This window comes from Tinamus guttatus, unplaced genomic scaffold (genome assembly GCF_059628265.1).
Source record: "Tinamus guttatus ecotype Peru unplaced genomic scaffold, ASM5962826v1 Tinamus_guttatus_pri_ptg000212l, whole genome shotgun sequence".
Classification (NCBI taxonomy): Eukaryota; Metazoa; Chordata; class Aves; order Tinamiformes; family Tinamidae; genus Tinamus; species Tinamus guttatus.
The window spans coordinates 1,764,060-1,783,854 of record NW_028288746.1 but is presented as its reverse complement, the minus strand read 5'-3'; the positions used below and the strand labels follow the sequence as shown (position 1 = coordinate 1,783,854).

At 43.3% G+C, this 19,795-nt stretch overlaps 1 protein-coding gene across 3 annotated transcripts in view; it reads left to right on the top strand.

Annotated features, from left to right (window-relative positions):
• The first annotated feature begins 3,216 nt into the window (after window positions 1-3,216).
• ABAT (4-aminobutyrate aminotransferase) overlaps window positions 3,217-19,795 on the top strand; it is a 46,071-nt gene continuing 29,492 nt past the window's right edge. The window contains exon 1 of one of the 3 annotated variants that reach the window (XM_088524599.1): window positions 3,217-3,297. The gene's annotated coding sequence lies outside the window, so the exon portion shown is untranslated. Of the gene's footprint in view, window positions 3,298-4,835; window positions 4,887-15,448; window positions 15,637-19,795 lie in introns of those variants that run through there. The other 2 variants (XM_088524597.1, XM_088524598.1) reach the window with 2 other exon arrangements.

Genomic DNA, 19,795 nt, shown 5'->3' with positions numbered 1-19,795 from the left:
CAAGCGTGGAAACAGGGAGGTTTAGTAATCACCTTTGAACAGTATTTTAGAGCACAGCCTCCAACGGCTTGGAATTTCCAGGAAATGTTCCAGGGAGGGGTGGGAACAACTTCCTTGTGTGTGGTATGGACTTGTAATTCATTAAAGATAAGGTTTTAAATTGGAATTTATAAAGTTTTATAGCAAATCTGTTCCATGAGAGTGTTCCTCCAGTGTTTCAGCTTGATTGCTCTGGTGGATTTCTAATGAGCATTAGCTCCAATTATTTTTAGTTTTCATCAGAGGCTTGAGGAGTCTAATCATGATAGTTCTAATTTTCTCTCTTCATTCTGCTAGTACCTGAAATTTAAAGAATTTTATGTATTTGAGATTTCTAGCCTCTTCCATGTTAGGATCAATAAGCCAATGAACTCCAGGGTCTTTCCCTAAGGAACCAATGTAATGCTTGAGCATTTGTAGTAGGTGCTACAAGTAAATGAGTGACTATTTCACTGCTAGGGTCACTTTGGCAGTGAGTTAAGTGCATGTTAGCAGTGGCCATACAGTACTAAATTATTTTTGTGAGCATTCAACATGCTACTTTTAAACAGGGATCTACTTCTTGCTAGAGGTCTTGGATAATGTAAGTTGGGTTTTTTTTTAGTTATTGTATTTCACTTGGTGCTATACATACAGAATGAATTGCTTACAAGGTAGAATAAGGAGGATTACCCGAAGGAATCAAGAAGAATCCTAGAAAGCTTGTGTGGAGATTCCTGAAAAGTAACTGGGGGAATGGGGAAGGAATGGCAGTGAGAAAGAAAATAATAGATCTGGGGACTGAGGAAGTGAATTCTCGGTTTTATTCCAGTTGTGCAATTGCCTCGTTCTTTGCTTTGAAAAAGCTGTGCTAAAAAGAAGCCTTTTAATTTGTGCAAGTTTTGGCTGCCCGTGTTTGAAGGGCTTGGACGTGAGAGAAAGACGAAGCGAATGGGTCCTGGCTGTAGGTGAATCACAGCCTGGACTTCTGAGCTGTCAGCACTAGAAGCGTACGCAGTATGTTCTTCTCTGGCTGCAGCTGAAGGCTGCTATTTTATATTATGTTTTTTTTTGGGGGGGGGGGCGGGGGGAGGGATACTGGATTGTGAATTTTTTTTAAATGTTTAGAAAAATGCTTTTGAAGAGCAATTCCATTCTCGAGTGTGATTATGGTATTGATAAAACTGAAAAATACTTTTTCAGCAAAGACGAGCTTGTCAATAGATTAATCCCCAAGTTTAGGGACTGAAAATCTTGTTAGGACCCATGTAACACAAAACTGGAGAAGAAATGGCATTGAGCAACAGCCCTTCTCCATTTCTTCCTGCAGTCTGTGTTGATAAACTACTTGCCATTAATTAGTTTAATAGAAAACATCAGGTTCTAGTTTTGAATGGGATCTGCCAGAGCTGCTACAAAGAAGCTGTTTTTGCAGGTTCAAGGCAAGTAATAGCATTTGAAAAGAAACTGCTTTGTACTGCTTGTCTATCTATACTTGTCCACTTGGCGTAGGTCAAAAGGCTTTTATTTTCTGGTAGACTGCAATTAATAGGACTTTATCCTGCTTCTGTTTCACTCCTCCTGACCTTGCCTGTCTGTGGGTTCCTATCTGAATCTGTGCTAGAAGATGGTGCATCAAGAGGCTAAAGGTTCCTCTTGAAAAACATGGCCTTTGTAGGCTGCCAAAGAGCACAGTCACATGGAGTGGCGCAGCAGGTTTCCTAGGAGGGAAGCCTACCAAACCCTGAAATACTCCCTCAGAAATAGCTTGCACAGCAATTCCAAACTGTCTTGGGTTGCAGGAGGGGAAAAGTGTATCTCATGACCAAATTCCAAGCTTAAAACCAAGAAGCATGGACATACTGCCTGCTATGTACTATCCCGGATTCACAAAATTGGGATTTTGCTATATTACACTGAATTAAAACTTTTCTACCATGTTCCCAGATTTAGTAACCCAAGGAGAAGCACAATTATATGTACTCTGACCTCCTCTTTAACATAGAATTTCTATTAAAAAAATCCAATCATTTGTTTTATCTATAGTACATTTTCCAGGAAGTCATTCAGCCTTCAGTACAAAGAGACAACTCATGGCTCTCCTTGGCAGCTTGTTCAGGTGGTTAATCATCTCTCATGGTAAACACTTGTGGTGCACTTCCAGTTTGAATTGCTTTGTTTTCGACTTCCAGCTTCCGGGTCCTTGCTACCAGGGCCCATGTGAGAATATAAGCAGCTTGGAAAACTGTGTAAGATGACAACATGCAAAAGCAGGAAAAATAGGCCAGATCTCAACTGCCTAAATTCAGTCCATAGCAGAATTTCCCTGTGTAACAGAATACTGAGCGTTCGTCCATTAGATATTGCACACACTTTTGCACACACTTTTGGCTCTTTCCATATCATGAGCTTCTAAATCTTTCATAGTCCTTTAACTGATGAATAGCTTATGGAAAATAAACCTTCCTTGTCGTGCACAGTTGATATCCAATGGGTGCAGGTTTACCAGGACCACATTTAACAATAAAATTATTCGGTTTGTATTTTATCATCAGATACTGTCCAAATAGCTTGTTTTTCTTAAAGCTAAAGGCTCCAAAGCTGCTTTAGGTCATGAAGAGAAGGCTTTCCATTTCCATAGCCATCAAAGAAGAAACAGACTGAAAAGAAAATGGGCTATATCATCTTATGCAGCTGGCCTATATTTTGATTCTTCTTGTTTTTGTTTTGGTTAACCTTGTCTATCTCAAAACATGTGAATATAAGAATTGCATTTCTTGGATAAAGTTTATCCAAGTGTAAATGATTTTCTAGAGCTACCTTGAAGCAGTTCATAAATTTCAAAGCTGCTTTCTGAAGTAATACCTTTGGCTCCCCAAAGCATCCCTTCCTTCCCCCACCTTCACATCTCTCTAGCCAGGTTCCTTGCATATTGTCCCTGCTTCTTTATTGCTTCTAAGCAAGCTGGGTTAGATTTACATCCTATGCCTAAGGTTTCTGAGTCAAAAGCATGTAATGTGGCAAAATTTTAGTATATATTACCGGTAGTGAAATATGTCCTTTGTCTTGAGTTCTTTGGATGTCTAGCACATTTTGTAACGCTAGAGAGGTTTTCTTCCAGCAGATGGCACACAGACCTTCCTTTTACAGGACCAGCACTCAAATGCTGTAACTATATATATCTGTGAGTTTTTTTTTTTACAGATTGCTTGCCAATGTCAGTCGCAGGAATATCTGGAAGGGGAGATGTGAAGGAATATCACTCGCTTCTACAGGAAGGTGAGTGCATTTTCTAAGTTTCTTTCTTTTTTGTGGGGGATTCTCTTTGGTAATAGCATGCTGGCAATAAATTGTACTCTGCAAAAGATTCCCTTAGTTTGATGGATTTTTTTTTTTCTCCCCATCTTCCTGTATCTAATGAATCTGAACAAAACAGTTTTATATTTACATTGCTAGGATTTGAAGCTGATCAGGTAATGCAAGTAATAACACCAGCTATGTAGGAAATACACAGCTACAAGGAAAAAGGGTTGTTTAGAAAAGGACAGAATATATTGTAGGAATGCGTGACCCCAAAATGTCTCTGCAGCCTTTGAGTCCAGTCTGCTGCTAGAATAAGTCACTATACCTGCGTTTTTGTCAAATGGACTCCCTGTGCCATTTAGGAGGTGCTGATTTCTCCCATTGCAGCCTGACATCAATTAGAGAACCATACAGTGACAGGAAAGAGGTTACTGTCATTAACATCAGCTCCTGCTTCAAAGAAAAATACATGTGATGAGTTTGTCAAGAAAATTAACAGTGAATTACACAGATATAGTACCTTAAGAAAGCGGTATTCACTGTTCTGTATTGGCCTGACTCTATTTGTTCTGGAGGGTCTCAGCTGCAGGTTTATGTTTTTGTTCAGATATTGCAGGTATGTTTCAGACTCATAGGAAATTAGGTCAGAAGGGCCGCCAAGAAATTCTCTGCTCTTTTCTTCTCTTTGAGCAGAATCATGTGGAACTGAGAACGTGAGGAGAGCTTTTTTTTTGCGTGTTATTAAAGACTCTAATGATTGAGATTCCGCATGGCTCCCAGTAACCTGTCCCAGTGCTTCAGTGTCCCTTCTGATGGAAAGGTTTTCCTGGCGGCTAAACTGCTTGTCTTCTAGCAATTTGAGATCATTAAATCTTCCTTATTACGCCTGCATTCATGTGAGAGGAGGGAGAGGTGCATCCTGGAGCCTCTCTTGGCCTTTACCAGACTAGGCCTAGATGTGGAAGTCTGAGACCTTGAACGTGGTCTAGAATTCAGTGGGACGAGCGTCAACAGGATCAATGTGTTTGCAGTGGTTTCTGCTCAAGAGATGCATTCTCGCACTTACAGTTGATTGGAGAGGCGTTTCAAGGTTTTCTTTTTGTTTTTGCGTGTTTGTTTTTGTGTCTGTAACTACCACATTGCTGTAGTTAGCTGATGTTTGACAAAAGCACAAAAAACAGAGGCGGTCATCATTATTTACATAGACATTACTGATAAATCTTACTATTGATCCCGCTTTTGTTTCGTATTTTATCATCAAGAGTTGATTCATGGCTGATAATCTTCAAAAACGACGGAACTGCAGTTTTAAACCGACCGAGGCGTCAGGCGCCCGCGGCGGCCCGGGGGCGCCCGCTCCCCGCCTCACGCCGCCGCCCCAGCCTGCTGCGCCGCGCCCGCCGGGGGGCGCGCTGGCGCCGCGCCCTGCCATTGGCCGCGCTGTGGGGGGCGCCGCAGGCGCGCGGCGCTGATTGGCTGAAGCGCGCGGCGCGGGGCGGGCCGCGGCAGCCGCGCAGGCAGCGAGTGAGGAGCGGGCTCCGCGCCGCTGCCCGCCCGGCGCCTCCCGGTGAGCGGTGGGCCCGCGCGAGCGCTTCTCGGGAGCGGAGCTGTGTCCCCCGTGCTCGTCCTTACGGCGGCGGCTTCCGCGGTGCGAACGCGGGCGGTTCCGTTAACCTCGCGGTGCGCGGTCGTTTTGCGGTTGCGTTCAGGGACTGCGGGTCTTGTGCGGTTGCAGTTCGGTTGGGACCGAGAGCGGCGCAGGGCCCTTCCCGGTGGAGCAGGAGAGCGCCCTAGCTTAAGGACGGTGGTTGTTGTTGAGGTGGCAGCATCTGCCATGTCCAGCGTCTGGTACCCTGCTGTGCTCGTGTCTGCAGAGCAGGTGGGCCTTGCCTCTGTGTAAAGGGAGGGAGAAAGGAATGAAGGGGCCCAAAGACAGTGAGAAAATAAGGGTTGGATGCGGGGAAAACATCTGCCTTTGCACCTAGCTCCCCTTTGCATGAAACATTTCGGGAACTGAATGAAACCTCCAGGAGCAGAGGGGCTCCAACAGCGGCCCAGCGCTTTGGCCCAACTGCGCTTCACTGGGGCCTTCCATGTTCCTCTTCCCAGCTCGAAGCGCTGAGGTTCCCACCACCATCTTGCTAGGCTGCCCTCAGCCTCAGCCTTGCAGCCTCCCACCTGCTTTGCTTCCCCCAGCCGACTTCCAGCTTTACGTCCCATCCCTTAAAAGACCTATAGGTGTTCAGCCAGAGCTCTGCCTACTCCTGGCTTGGCCCCTGCCTCCTTGCTCCCCCTTCACTGTGGCAATGCATAGCCAAGGCAATGGTGTGCTAAGAAGCTAACTGCATGGGGAGATTTCCAAGTAGTTTTGTAATCAGTAATGAATGTTCAGGCTTGCAGAGGTTGGATTCTGCCCTGCAGTTCAAAGGCATGGCTGGTGGGTACGGACTCCTGTTAAGAGTCTGTTCTCCATGATTTTAGGCAAGAACTTCATTACAGCATGGAAGCGAATCGATACCAAAGGAGGTGCCAATAGGGTGACCTTCTGGAAACCCTATAGTGAGGAAGTTACCTATTGAATACTATTATGATGTGACTGTCGTAGTCTGTGGTTTATTGAGGATATATTTCTGCAGCTTTTGTTGCATTGTGTATTTTTTTCAGCAGTTGGCCCCTGTATCTGTTTGACTAGCATTGAGTAACTGTGGTTGGGATTGGTCTGCCCTCTTTAATCAGAGTTAAATATGCTCAAAGAGGCAGATCGTAAAGTGATGTGCCATATATATGTGAAAGCCATATATATGTGGCATATATAAAGAAAAAGAAGCTGATGGGCACAGGTTCTGTTGATGGAGACCCGAATCTGTAAGCTGACCGCTTACAAAGATTGAGATAAATGTAACAGAGCATCGTATTCCAAAGCCTTTAGGCTTCTGGGGACTAATGCACTTAGAGACAAACGGTAGAGTAAGGTGTGTGCACTCAGACACAGAGTAAACTTAAATAATTGGGTATTTAAGCAGAGAAGACAGTAAATAACTAATCCTACGTAACATCTATGGATTTGGCTGGTGTTTATGTGTTGGCAGCTGTGCTCTCTTTAGGATAAGAAAATGGCTTCATCCAAATTGTGCAAGGAACAGAGAGGAAGGAAGATGCTCCTTGGGCGTTTGTAGCCAGATCTTGCTGCAGCTGCCGACAGCATAGGGGTCTCCAGGACATTGCCTGTGCCCTGTCTTACTGGTACCTCAAAGTAAGGCTTCAAAAATAGTTAATATACTGCCTGTTCACCCAACAGTCATTTTAATCATAATTCTAATAGTAGGGTGTTGTAGGTGTGTAACACCTGCACCAGCCTCAGGTACCTGCCTTCAGCTCTGCTACAGAATGACCAAAGCCTCCTGATTTGTGCTTTAATCCTAGGACCAGGCCTGGGATTAAGTCCAAGCCTGACATCTACACCATTTAAATTTGTATGATCAGTGATGGTAACATGAAGGTTCACAGCACCGGGAAGATCTCGCAGCTTTTCTGAGGAAATCACTGAGGAAATGCATACATGCAGTTCATGTCCTAGCTCAGGGGGTGCAGTCATTTAATTGTGGTAATGAGGCAGTGGCTGATCTCTCTAGCTACCTTTGGGAAAATCTATTGGAGTTGCTTCCAAAAGCTTTGGCACATTTAGTAGCAAAGACAGAGGTCTTTCCTAGTAAGGAACCTGCTTTTTAAAAAAATGATAAAGCTGAAGTGTGTCAGTGGATGTGAGAAGGTATTAAAGACGCTGAAAATTTATGCCCTTTACTAAGTTGAATGGTACCAGCTTGAAAACAAGAGCCAGGAATATGAACTTAGTTACTCAAATCCAAATGATCTCTTTTTAGATTGTCTAGTGTAATTGTATTAGAGGATGTCTCAGTATTAATACACGAATTTAAAAAAAAAAAAGTGCAAATGGCAAATGTATGGTACTGCATCCCATTTTTCTTGGGTCTCTGGGTTGGAGGCCAGTAGTGTGTAACTTAGTGTGGCAAGGTATCCGGCACTATAAAGTCAGTAAACTTTAGACTTCATGTATTCCTGCGAGTTTCTTATTCAGGTTTTATTGTTTCACTGATACACAGCTCAGTATTGACTGGGAGCAGGATTCGCTAAAGCACCTTTATCTTTTTATGGCTCTTATGGAATGCGGCAGTTTAAAAATCAAAGTAGTTCTTGTGGGGACAAAATCATACCCAAAAGCATCCCCCTGGCCAATGCCAGTTTGTCTTAAAAATACTTTTTTCAGTGGTGCTGGTTGGAGCAGTGACACCAGTAACGAAGTAGTATTTGCTACAGTTTTCTTTGTGTTTTGGATCCAATTTGAGGACTCTTGTCCCGTCTGTCACTTCTAATAACCAGTGCTTTGATGAAGGCCCTTATAGCTTTTTAGCAGATCTAGTGGCAGATACTCAGCTCTGCTTGCAAAGAGCTGCTCATATGGAAAGGCAGCTGGAAGGGAGGAGAGCGCCTGTCCTGCCAGTGGTGTTAGCCAGGAGATTGGGTGGCTGTCAGACACTGTGACACGTTTATGGTTATGGAACGGTGTTATCAAAGACAGGCATTTCTGGCTTTTTTTTTTTTTTAGCATTTTTTAGTATTTAGTTTGTTTTGTTTTGTTTTCCATTATAACCTTGGTTTCATCATTCAGAGGAAAAAAAAAAGGTGTTTGGAAAGAAATTAGCAATGATGTTTTCATAATGTTCTATTTTTGATGTTTGGCTCAATTTTTAAACTCCCATCTGCGAGCGTCAGCAAACTGCTAATGCAAATTTTTTGTCCCCTGGTGTTGGACAGCTTCATGGGAGCTTCCTCTCCTCTAATGTTGCTATTAAATCTCCCCTTCCTCCTGCAGCAAATGAAACCAACTACAGATGTTTCCAACAAGAGGTTGTCTCGTGGCCTTGCAGCACTTCATATTTCTGTAGGAAGTAATGCGAGAAGATGGGCATGCAGAGGCACTGACAATGGAGAAAACGGGGCGGAAAATGTAGTTTGCAGGGAAAGGAAAGAATAATATCCCTCATCTGCATGTATATAGCATCAAGCTCAATCGTGCCTTAAGATTCTTGAGCGTTAGAGTAATATGCCGCTTTTTGTCTCCTTTTTTATCAAAGGGTCAAATGTGGGAAGATTGGCAGGGAACACACGTGAAATCAACTGATACGGATCAACTGCTCCAAAAATAATGCAAAATTATGAGGAAATGAACAATGAAATACAGATTAAATATTCAAATCAATTTTGGTGTACTTTCTTAGCAGTATCTTTTTTATTTATGTTTCCACTAAATATAATCTGTCTGTCAGCTTTTCTTTATTTTAGATGCCTAATATGTGAGCGAATCATCTTGTCACCTCTCTTTCTGCCTTTTTCTTGGATGGTGCATTTTCTTGCCAGCTGCTTGCTTGATGCTAGTGCTGCGATGTGCACAAATAAAAAATTAGGATGCTGGGAGTAGGATGGAAGGAATACATTCATCCTCAATCATCTTGAACAGCTCACTATATAAGTCTGATTGCCTTGCTGGGGATTAGAGAACACAGTGCAGGTTAAAAAGCTTTTTAGAAGCCAAAACATTCTTCAAGGCAGGATGGATGTCAGGCACAAGATGCTTCCTGGCAACAGGCCAGAGCATAATCTGACCGCACAGTGGCAGGGTACAGGCCAGGACTTTAGAATTCCTACTGATTTAATCATATAAGGCTAATCCCGCTGCTGAGTGCAGTGATGGTCCTCAGGCAGCAGCAGCAGGAGGATCATTTCACCTCTAGTATCTCACCTTAGTGTCTCTCATCCCATCCCCTGTATAAAGCAGCAAAACCTGATTTTTGCTCCACAGTTACTGCTGCAATGCAGCTTCTCGGTTGTTTCCTTCACCAGGGCACTCTGTTTTCTCTGGGTTGAATTTGGGGCTACCCTGGATGCTCTGAAGGGTCATACGGGGGCCCCTCTCCAAACTGGGAACTTCTTTGGCATGGAGAGAGGATGAAGCCATGCAGGTAACAGGAGAGCAAGATTGAAAGTGGAGGTTTTTAGAAGACAGCCTAAGATACATTATCATCCTTAAAAAGCAGGATAGGGATGTTTCTTGACAAAACCAAGAAGGCAGCAGAATAACTTCCAGAGACATTCCAGAATGCATAACAGGGATACATGTTGTCACCAGTATATTAGCAGCAACTTTTGAATGCCCAGAGCAAAGGTAAAATAGAGGAGAAAATAAGCTCAGAATGGTACCATAATTTCCTTTTCACTGCAGCACTATCCCTCTGAATAACTATTTTTCTGTGGTCATGGGTTTTACGTGGTTTTGGTTTATACAGAAAAAGCCCAGTGTAACAAGGAAAATGAAATTATTGCCCATGGAGTTTTTAAACCCTTTGAATCCAGAGAGAGGAAAGTAGAAGGGAAACTCCTGCTAGAACAAACCAGAAACACAGAAGGCAGAAGAGCAAATAAGAAGAGGTAAGACAGGGCAATGATCACTTTGTAGGTTGAACACATACAATTCACTGTGATGTTTGCATCTATATCTGTTTTTTTCAATCTGCAAAGTTCTTGTGTAGTTCAAACTAAAAATGTCTGTCTTCATGATTATTATATTTGGGATGTCCTTTTGAATTACCTGGGCTGACTCTGTAACAAGGAAAATAGCTCAACAAAGTTCTGAGTTTCAAGGTTCGTTTTTGATTTAGATTTCTCTTCCTAAAGTTCACCCTTGCTGTAACGCTGAGAAATCAGTGCTCCAGTTCATGCAAAAGCTTTTTAAGCAAACTCCAAGTTACTCAAAGTAACACTTGCATGAAAAAGTATTTTCTTGGGGGTAATTAAACTATGCTTTCATCACTTGATATTTCCACTAATCTTGCAGAGGCACCCGCAAAAAATGTGCAGGGCAAAGCATGTCCCAGAACTTCTGCGTGATGGGAAACAGCTCTTGGGTGTAATTTTATTGTTCTGAGTGGAGAGGGGAGGAGAAATAAACTATTCATTAAATCTGGTCAAAATCCATATGCAACCTTGCATAACTGAGCCCTCGTGCTCTGATTCGTAAGCAGCTTTGCAGCCTCCTTTTGTCTCCTGCGAAACTTCAACCTCTAGTTATGTCTCTAGTTAACAGGAGAAAGGGAAAAGGTGCAGGCTGAGATAGCGCTGACTCTGCTTCTGGAGGCTAAAAAAGGGGTGTGAAGGTGGTAACTTCCAAGAAGAGTTATCTGATTCCTGTTAGCTGCTGCAGTTGCCTTGATGTTATGAATAAGATCATTTTTGACATTTGTTGTTTGAGCTACTAGGACAGTGCTCTACTGGGGTAGCTAAGGGGGACAGGTGAAGGTAGGGCTGAAGGAGGGTGGAGGACAACACTGAAGCAAAATGACCTGCTGTCCCATTGCACAAAAGCTGCTTACTTCAGGTGTGTTCTAGAAATATAATTGTTGCCCTTAACACAACATGTAAACAACCCAATCAAACTAATACCCCATTGGTTTTTGTTCTCCAGGCTGAATCGAGTCTGTTTAGTAGCTTGAAGGGGGCTGCATAACATTACATCAGCAATACTTACCTCAATCTTTTTGTAATGTAGCAGGCTCTGCTAATGCCCATTAGCGCCTTTCTGACAATATTGAGTAACTGAGGCTTGTCTGACAGCACCGAGATGTCTGGTTTTCCTCTGATGGCTCTATTAAGAGGGGTAGCTGCTGCCCTATGCTCCTGGGAGGCTTATATTAAGTTGTCTTTCCCCATCCTTGTTGTAGCACTCTGTGGTATTTGACAGAAAGTGCCATCTCCGAGCTGTCCCACCACACTAAGGCTAGTAGCATTGTCAGCTGCTTTGTTAGTAATGATATTCATCATTATAGCCCATATTTGTAGTATATGCCCTTACAGCCCCTACAGATATTACTTCTGCAAGCTGCCTTGCTTGCAGAGCTGCAGAACGTCCACTTGTTACACGGGCTGCTGCTGACGGGCTGAGCTGCGGTGAGGGGCTTTGGGGAGCTCCGTGTGGGAGGTGTCACGCTCTGCTGCAGCCCATTCCTGCAGGAGTTCCCATGCAGACGTTTGGGGAGTGTGTGGCAGTGAGTGTTCCAGAAAAAGTTGCTTCCCAAAACCTTAAAAATCATCTATTTTCCCGTTCCAGTATTAACCTGTCTGCCCTTCCAATCCACCCTGCTGTATGAGATGGATTAAGCTGCAAGAAACCTAGCAGAAGTACAAAGTTCTCTGTTATTTGTTGCTTTTAGCAATATAATACATGTTGTTCAAAAATATACAAGGATCAGTGCTATTTTAATAATTGACTGTCTTGTTTGACCTAAGGGTTTTTCCTTCACCTCTTTCTGCTTAAATATCTGTCAAGCAGGTCTGTGCTGCAACTCTCTGGTCTTAAAACTTGTCACCGTATGTTCAATGGAACAAACTCCTGCTTTATGGGAAGAGGTAGATTCTCTGGGAATTAAGGATCCTCCGTTGTTCAGGCTGTGATTGCTGGTTGTTTCTTGATGAAATTGGAATGACGTGATTTTTTTTGGTAGGCAGGAGTGTTATCCTGGGTTTATATGGCTCTCGTCCTCCCTTTCTCCAGTCCCTCTGGGACCAGAGTTTGTTAATTATCTAAAGACAACGGATAGAGCCTTCAAATAGAGTTTGAAAAGTCAGCAGTCCGTCTGCTATGTAGATGTCAAGGATGTCATTAGAGTATGGGCTGCAGCACAGAGGTACCCGAGCTCCACAGCACCACTGAGGTTATCCACAAACCACAGGTGCTCCGTGCGGTCCCATTCACCCCAGCCAGGCATTTGGTGGCTGTGTGAAGAGCAGAAGCGACTCATTATCTTCGTCAAATGGGCAACGTACAGGGAGGAAATGAATATAGTTTATGAAGTAGCCTTGTGGTTTTGCTTACTGCACTTCTAAGTCAATAAGGTGCTTTGGCTTGTTCAGTCCCTCAGATTTGTGAATGGGCCCAGTGATATTAAGGGACTGCTTGAGAAATATGTATTTGGCTGAATCAGACTTTGTCCATCTGGAGCCTGAAAAGAAAGTCTGAAACACTCTGGGGAATTCGGCCCAGAAATCTGTTGAAATTAGCACAGAATATATATTTATTATTTGTACACTGCTTTGCAAACCTGCCTGACTGTCGTTATTTAACCTACTCCTGAACAATCAGGCAATAATGGAGCTTTCTGAATAGTAGAATCATCATATAGGCATCATCATCTTGATGGATTCAAGTATTTCTGTCCTCCCCTTCCTCCTCTTTCCCGCAATTGCGAAGCTCCCCTATCTCATGGAAATTAAAGTAGCCTCTGTCCAAAGAGGACTTTGGCATTTGCAGTTCTAAATCGCATTTCTTGTTTCCCCCGCGCCAGTGTGTGCTGTGTTGCACAGCTCCTGGTTCTGAAGGGTGCGGATCAGGTGTGTCCTCACATACCTTCACCCTCTGGCTATCCACCAGAAGAAAGCCCTACATTTCTAGTGTTGTTTTGTGTTGTGGTAAGTTGCCCAGCCTGAAAAAGCTGCAGGGCACTGCATATGCTGCAAAATGAAGCAATCCTAATTTTTCCTTTTTCATTTTCTCCTGGATCCTTCATGGTCATCCTCTTTGTCCAAATAAAATTCTTATCTATCTGTCTTTAAATCACCTGCTCAGATTTTTATAATTAGCTTCTAGTGAACATTTGATAATCTTCCTTTATGTTTTCTTCCCATAGGACTGAAAGATTTCTTAATATACTTTAAAGCGAAGCTGGTGATTACACCATTTGCAGTGATCATAGATGATTAATGTGAAAGTAACCAAGTCATAAACTGTGCTTTAGAAAAACATAATTATGCATGTAAACCAATTAGCTTAGCAGCACTAAACATCTGCAATGGGAAGCAGTGTTGGACTAAAGCCTCGGTACCTGTACCATGTTCTCCACAAAATAGCAATAGCAGAAAAATCCAGCTGTCAGTGGCAAGCACTTGAACTGAGTGTTGCTTTTGCCCTCCTAAAAGTTTGGAGTTCTCAAAGCCAGCTTCTTGGTCTGGTGACAAGTGAGTTTTGGAGAAGAGAAATAGACTATGATGCTGAAAATTTGGGCATGCCTTGCCTTTTTCTGCTCCATGCCTTCTGTCCTTGTTTTTTGCAGGCACATGTGACGTTTAGGGTTCTGACATTTTGTATCTCCTCTTAAGAGCTGTTATTTCTGGATCCCGAGTTTTGCTCAAGTCCTGTACCTCTGTGTGTTATTTGAAATGCTTTGCTTTTCTTAGCAATTCGTAGCAGATATTTTTAGTGTAACAGCCGGTGATTAAAGGAGGATGTGGGGCTTCTCTGCAGAAATTTCTGATCATTTTCAGTTCAGTTCAGAAATCCAGCAGCTGATAATATAATTAAATCTTACCTTGCTTTCGATAAAATCAAAATACAATCAAAAGCCAACTTTGAGCATTTACCCAGTGTGTTGTGCACCAGACTTGCCAGCTCCTGACCCCCTTGTTGCCTTGCATCACCCCCTTTTAATTACTTTTCAGAATGCATAATATTGACATGTAAAAATGTATGCAGAAGTGGAAAATGCTCTTGGGTGAGCATCCTGCTAAAGCAGATCATTTTCTAACAGTGGAATGTTGTGTAATGAGTCTTCCTTGGGAAGCCACGTGCCAGTGCAGGCTGTAGAGGCTCAGCGATGCTGACATACAGCTAGCACCACTGCAGTACTTCACAACAAGTACTTTTCACGCAAGATCATTTTCCTTAACAAATTCAGCCTTGTGTTGTATAAGTTAGCAGTCGGTAGAGGCATAGGAATTGCTCCATCATAACATGGTCTCCTGAGAGTGCACCCTTAGGAGCTGTGATCATGATTATTCAGCTTATCAGCGTGGGAAAAAGTTGCTGACAGGTTGCAGTTCTATTGGATCTAAAGTTTTCCATGTGGTGAGTATAAATATCTGCAGCTCTTCTCAGTCTTTCCTCCTCTGCTTTGTGATATGTCCTTGAGGCTGTCAAGTGATGAGTCTGGTCTTCAAGACCATCTGTCTGAATAGGATTATTGCTCTTTTTGTGACAGATTAGCTAGTTCACAGGTTCGTTTTAAAATCAATGGCTTATTTTACCTTTTGGCAACCAGTATAGGCCAGTTTAAATAAGTCATTTATAGTCAGAGTTGCAGAGCATGGGGTAACTGATATGCTTTAAAAAAACAGTCTATGTATGTAATTAATAATGGATTTTAAATAGTGAAGTAGGGTAAGGTATCAGCTTCAGTCGTTGTGGATCAAAACAAGCAGCTTCGTGCTTGGAGACCTTATGGTGTCTGTCTCATAAATGCAGACAGGTGGGGCCTTCCCGGAGCGCTGGGGTGGTCACAGGGATCTGCGGGTCCCGCGTGGGTCCGCAGGGGCCCCTGAGCGCACCCCGAGCAGGGTAGGTCACCATTGCACTTGTGGCAATTGCAGATTTCTGCCATTTTCCCTCAGCGGTTGCCACGGCAACCGTGTGGGCGCCAAAGCGCCTGGTGGAAACGGGGGCGGCTGGGCCCTTCCCTGCATGCGGGGGCATCTTCCCACCCGGCAGGCACCATGGCGACCGTGCGGCCTGCACGGACACAGAAACGAGGCTGAATTCCTGTTTTTCAGCGTGCAGAAGCCGCTTCTTTATATCACATCCCCCCTAGGGCTCCACGGGAGCTGAGGAGGTGATAAAACCCCACTGGGTTTGGGTGTCTGGGCAGACCCCTGATTATTCTGCAAAACTTATGTGCCTGGGTGATACAGCAAAAAGGAGAATGAAGACAAAACGTGGCTTCCACAGTGCTTGATAACTAAGCCGTTTAATACATTCTGGCTCTGTATCTCCATGATTTATTTCTAGAAAGCTGTCGAGAAGGCTTTTGGGTGAGCTGGAGTGAACAGGAGCTAATGGGCTGCATTGGGGTGGTAAGGAGCAGAGAAGCGCGTTTGAAGCGACATAGGTGCTGCTTTGGGCTTGAGCGAGTGCTGGGTAGTTTGCTGGAGCTGGTTTTGTTAAACGAGGTGGCATTTTCCCCTCCCTCCATCCCTCCCTCTTTCCCTCCCCTGGTTAAACCGCAGGATTATTGCGAGGATTTTCCTGCAAATGATCCATGTTCTTATTGCCAGGCATCACAAGCAGTTCCTGAAGGAAGCTGGCAGCAATGATGCTTCTCAGGAGCACAGTTAGCAGCATTAAAGCGAAATAAACCAAATACAAGAGAGATATTTTAATCTGCCAAGCTGAGAAACGGCGCTTTTCATCCAACCAATGTAAGTGTCTGGCTTCTGCATGTGTGCTTTGACGCAGCTCTTGCGATGAGCCTTTCAGGGGTGTTTTCTAATGCATTCTGTATTCCGGTAAACATGGAGTTTAATTCCTGGCGAGGGGTGTTTTTCTGTGTCTGTTTAAAGCTGGTTGCGTATGTCTGTGTGTAGGCACAGGGATATTGCGTACACCGGTTTAAAAATGTCCCTGTCAGGACTATGTGTGTAGCTGTTTGGAACAGAAACCCCTTCGTGCGTCTGCATTTTGGTGTCTTTAGAGGGAAAGCAGGTCACCTTGAGAAGCCAGGGCACCCACATCTAAGAAGATTGGCCTGTTTTTCATGGTTTGGTACAGCCTGAGTCAGCTATTTTCAACAAAAAGTTATTTCAACAAAAATAACAAATCATGCTTTGAAAATACATTTTATTTAATGCTATTTATTTAGCTATTTTCATGACCTCTTAGGAGACCGTGGTGGGTAGCTGAAGGAGTAAAATTTTAAAAGGAATAAAATTTAATTTAATTGAAAAAAAAGGCATTTAGTAATACTTTAATTCTTACGAAACTACTGACCGTTTGTGGAGCAGCTAATCTAAAAGGCACATCTGTATCATGACTTCTGTTGTTTAACCCCTTGAAAACTGGACTGTCTGTTTTGATATAGGAAATGTCAGGACTTTAACAGCCAAGTTTTGTGTATATTGTTGCCATCTTCCTTTAGGAAAAAAAAATCAAAATATGCAGTCTTAGAAAGACTCTTATGCATAGTAGTAAAGATGGTATGCCGAAAATCATACAAATGTAATTTTGCTGTGTGAACTATTAAAAAAAGAAAAACTATTTTTTAATTTCGTACAGCAGATTAACTTAGTTGTGTGTGTTTGTTTTTTTTACAAATACCATTATACATATACTTTTTAAGAAGACCTTATGCAAATAAGATAGGTATTTCTGGCTCTGGATCTTCTCTATTGGCTAGCAGATGCTTTCCTAGCAGTTCCAGCAGTTCTTAAATAAAAGATGAGCTCCTGGAAAGTTTTGGTATCCTCTGAATCAATCCTAATGTGCCATAACTGTATCATTCCCACCTATAAACTCCCACAACGAGAATAAACTCAGAGTATGGACCAGGAGTCAGTTGTTTATTGGAGGGACAGAAAACAGAGGGTGACGGAGATGATTCCATATCCAAGCACCAAAATCCCCTTACAAAACATCTGAGGAAGAGGTTTGGAGACAGGATTGTAATGACAATTATCTATCTAATTTTGATTTATTTTTTAACTTGGTGGAAGCTCTGGAGACACTGGTACAAAGCAAAGGGAAGGTGTGCAAAGTTACCTCTGGTTTAGCTTTGCTGCTGATTCAGCTTTGACTTAATTGTCTGGTCAGTCAGGTAGGTATTGCCACGTCATGGTGGTTAATGTACGCTGTGGGTTTCCAAAACGGGTTAGAAACTATACAAAAACATGACTCGTTTAGTGCATTGCATCTTGCTTTGAGCTTTTACTGCCGTTTTCAAAACGGAGACTGGTTTGAGTGCCAGATGGATGTGGAAGGAGAGAAGGCTGCAAAGAGCCAGTTTGTTAGGGGGGACATACACTAACGTGTGCAATAACGCACTGCTGAGATGTGGAAGACCAAGGCAGCCTCCCCATTCCTGTTCTTCTCAACAGCAATGGGAGTGTTTGATCCTCTCGGTGCCAATAAATAAATAAGCAAACATGAATAACAAACTTGAGCTTTTCTTGTAGCTATGACAACTGTGTCCTTGACAACGTCAGTACAAATATGGAGATTCCAATTACATCCTGTTCCAGAAAGCTTGTAAGGTTATTAGACAAAGAAGTGGGCAAAATCGAGTGACAGCCTCTGAAATGCCATCTTCAGAAAATCCCTTTTAGTGGTGGCTGCATGTCCGCGCTTGCAGATAACCATCACTTGCTGCTTCTCCATGTTGCTTGGTGATAAATGCTTTGGTGAGCTGTCCTTTCCAAGGACAAACTTGCCGTTCACTGCTAATGGGCACTTTTTACTCTGATTTGCTCTTGCTGTAGCTGTCTGCAATTTCTAAATGTTCAAGAAGTCTCAAGGAGTCTTTTCTACGTGTGGGTTATCGTGTAGGAATCCAGCAGGCCTCTTCTGCAGAGAAGGGCTCAGCTGTAGCAATCCTGGTACTGACTTAACATCATGGGCAGATCGTGACCACTTTTGCTAATAGTTCAAGGCTGTGGCCTTTAGTTGGCCAAGCTGGATGAGGAACAGTTTGGTTCTCTTTTCTGGATTATTTCATGCAATTATCACTTAACAGGATTTTCCTGCTCCCTACAATTTCAGATAACCTTGTCTCTACATATCACTACACGTTCTTGGTGATATTCTGATTTTTTTTTCCTGCAAAAAGCTTGTTGAATTAAGGAACCTATTGTGTTTCATTGTGTGTACTCACACTTTGATAACTGCATAGGTTTTACTGAACTCTTCTTTTGGGATCAACTGCACTGCAGTTAAATACATCAGTGTGTCTGTTAGTGAGGTTTTGGGGTTTTTTGGTTACTTTTAAAGTGGCTAAAGTGGTAAGTTGGAATTTCTGTTTCTGCTGGCACGCTCTCAAAGTTGCTGCTTGGTTAAGTCATTCAACATTTCCCTGCTTTGAGAAGGAAGGGAAGGTTCTTAAGGACTGTGATGCATTTTTCAAACAGTATATTTTATATAACGACACATTTTATGTAAATATGATTATAAAAACAATCTTTTTACGTAGATACTGGGAAGCCGCTAGGTTGGCCCATTCTTCCTTACATGCAGAGTAAGTAAAGATAAGATAGCATTTATGGTATGACAGGCTAGATTGTCTTCCCCCTCACCCATCCTCACAGTTGGAGGGTTTTTTTGGTGAAAACATAGGGCTATTCCAGCCTCTGAGATGTCCTTGAGCAATTTTTTTTGAGTGAAATACTTGTGGGTTTTTTGTTTAAGATGGGGCTATGCAGCTCTCCCCTTGTGAGCCACAGCTACAGAGCAGCATCTGCCAAAAGATGGTGCAAATAGCAGGAAATGAGTAACCAGGGTTTTTCAGGAGTTTGTGGGGTGCAGTGTGTAAATTAAGCTGGTTAAGGTTGGGTTTTTTTTTTCATTCTAGCCTGTCATACTGTCACTGAGCAAGGGATGCTACGGCTTTGGCAACATCAGTGAGGCTGGAAAACACCTTTCTTCTGTTCAGAAGCTGCAGTTGCATCTGCTTTTTTTTTTTTTTTTTTTGGTCAGCCTTTCTAGCTTTTTCTTCTCTTTCAGAATGTTTTATCTCTGCCTGGGTCACCTTATAGCCAATGACTGCATCTGAGATGGTCGCTGTTCATGTGCTTTAATCTGTGACTGTTTTATTAGTTCCTTTATTCGGGTCTCATTATCCAAATACTTTCCAGGCTTCCTCTTTTATATTCTCTAATATATTCTAGTCTGATCCCCTTTCAGAACAGGACTGTTTGCACAGACCTGACCTACAGTTCTGGGAGCAGCGAGGAGGCTGGAAAAGGAGAAACAAGATCAAACAGGAGATAAACAGGGCACACGACATTAACCCTTTATCAAGTGGTCTGTCTTTGTAACAGAGCTTTTTGCCTTGGCATATGATTACAGTTGGGCTGCCTTCCCTAGGAAAATCACCTTTAATTCCAGAGAAAATCGGCTGTTCAGTATTGTGCACTTGCATCGCAGCTCTGTGAGCACTGCTGTGCTGGGCAGCATTTTGGTAAGGGAACTGTAGCTCACTGGGGATCTCAGGCTGCAGGCTCTTCCAAAAAAAATGTGAAAAATACACTGTGGAAGTGTGATGAGCTGTGAACTGAAGAGCTCTCTTACCTTTGTGATAATGGTCGTCCTTATAAACCATCTAAATGGGTGGACGGGAGGCCGGGGCAGCTGGGGTGCCAAGATAGGTCTTTGAGTTGGGGAGTATTTGGTCCTGGTGCTGCCCTTGGGCCACCTGATGGAAGCGGAGCAAGCGGCCACAGTGCCTGCACTGGGGGCCCTGCAGCCTCCGTGCCTGTCCCCATCCCCAGAGCCCTGCGCTGGGTGCACAGACCTCTGGCTCTTCTCGCACCGGGATGGATCCAGATTAACAGAGGGGTTCCATGCGGCAGCAGTCAGCGTGCTGCCCCCTGG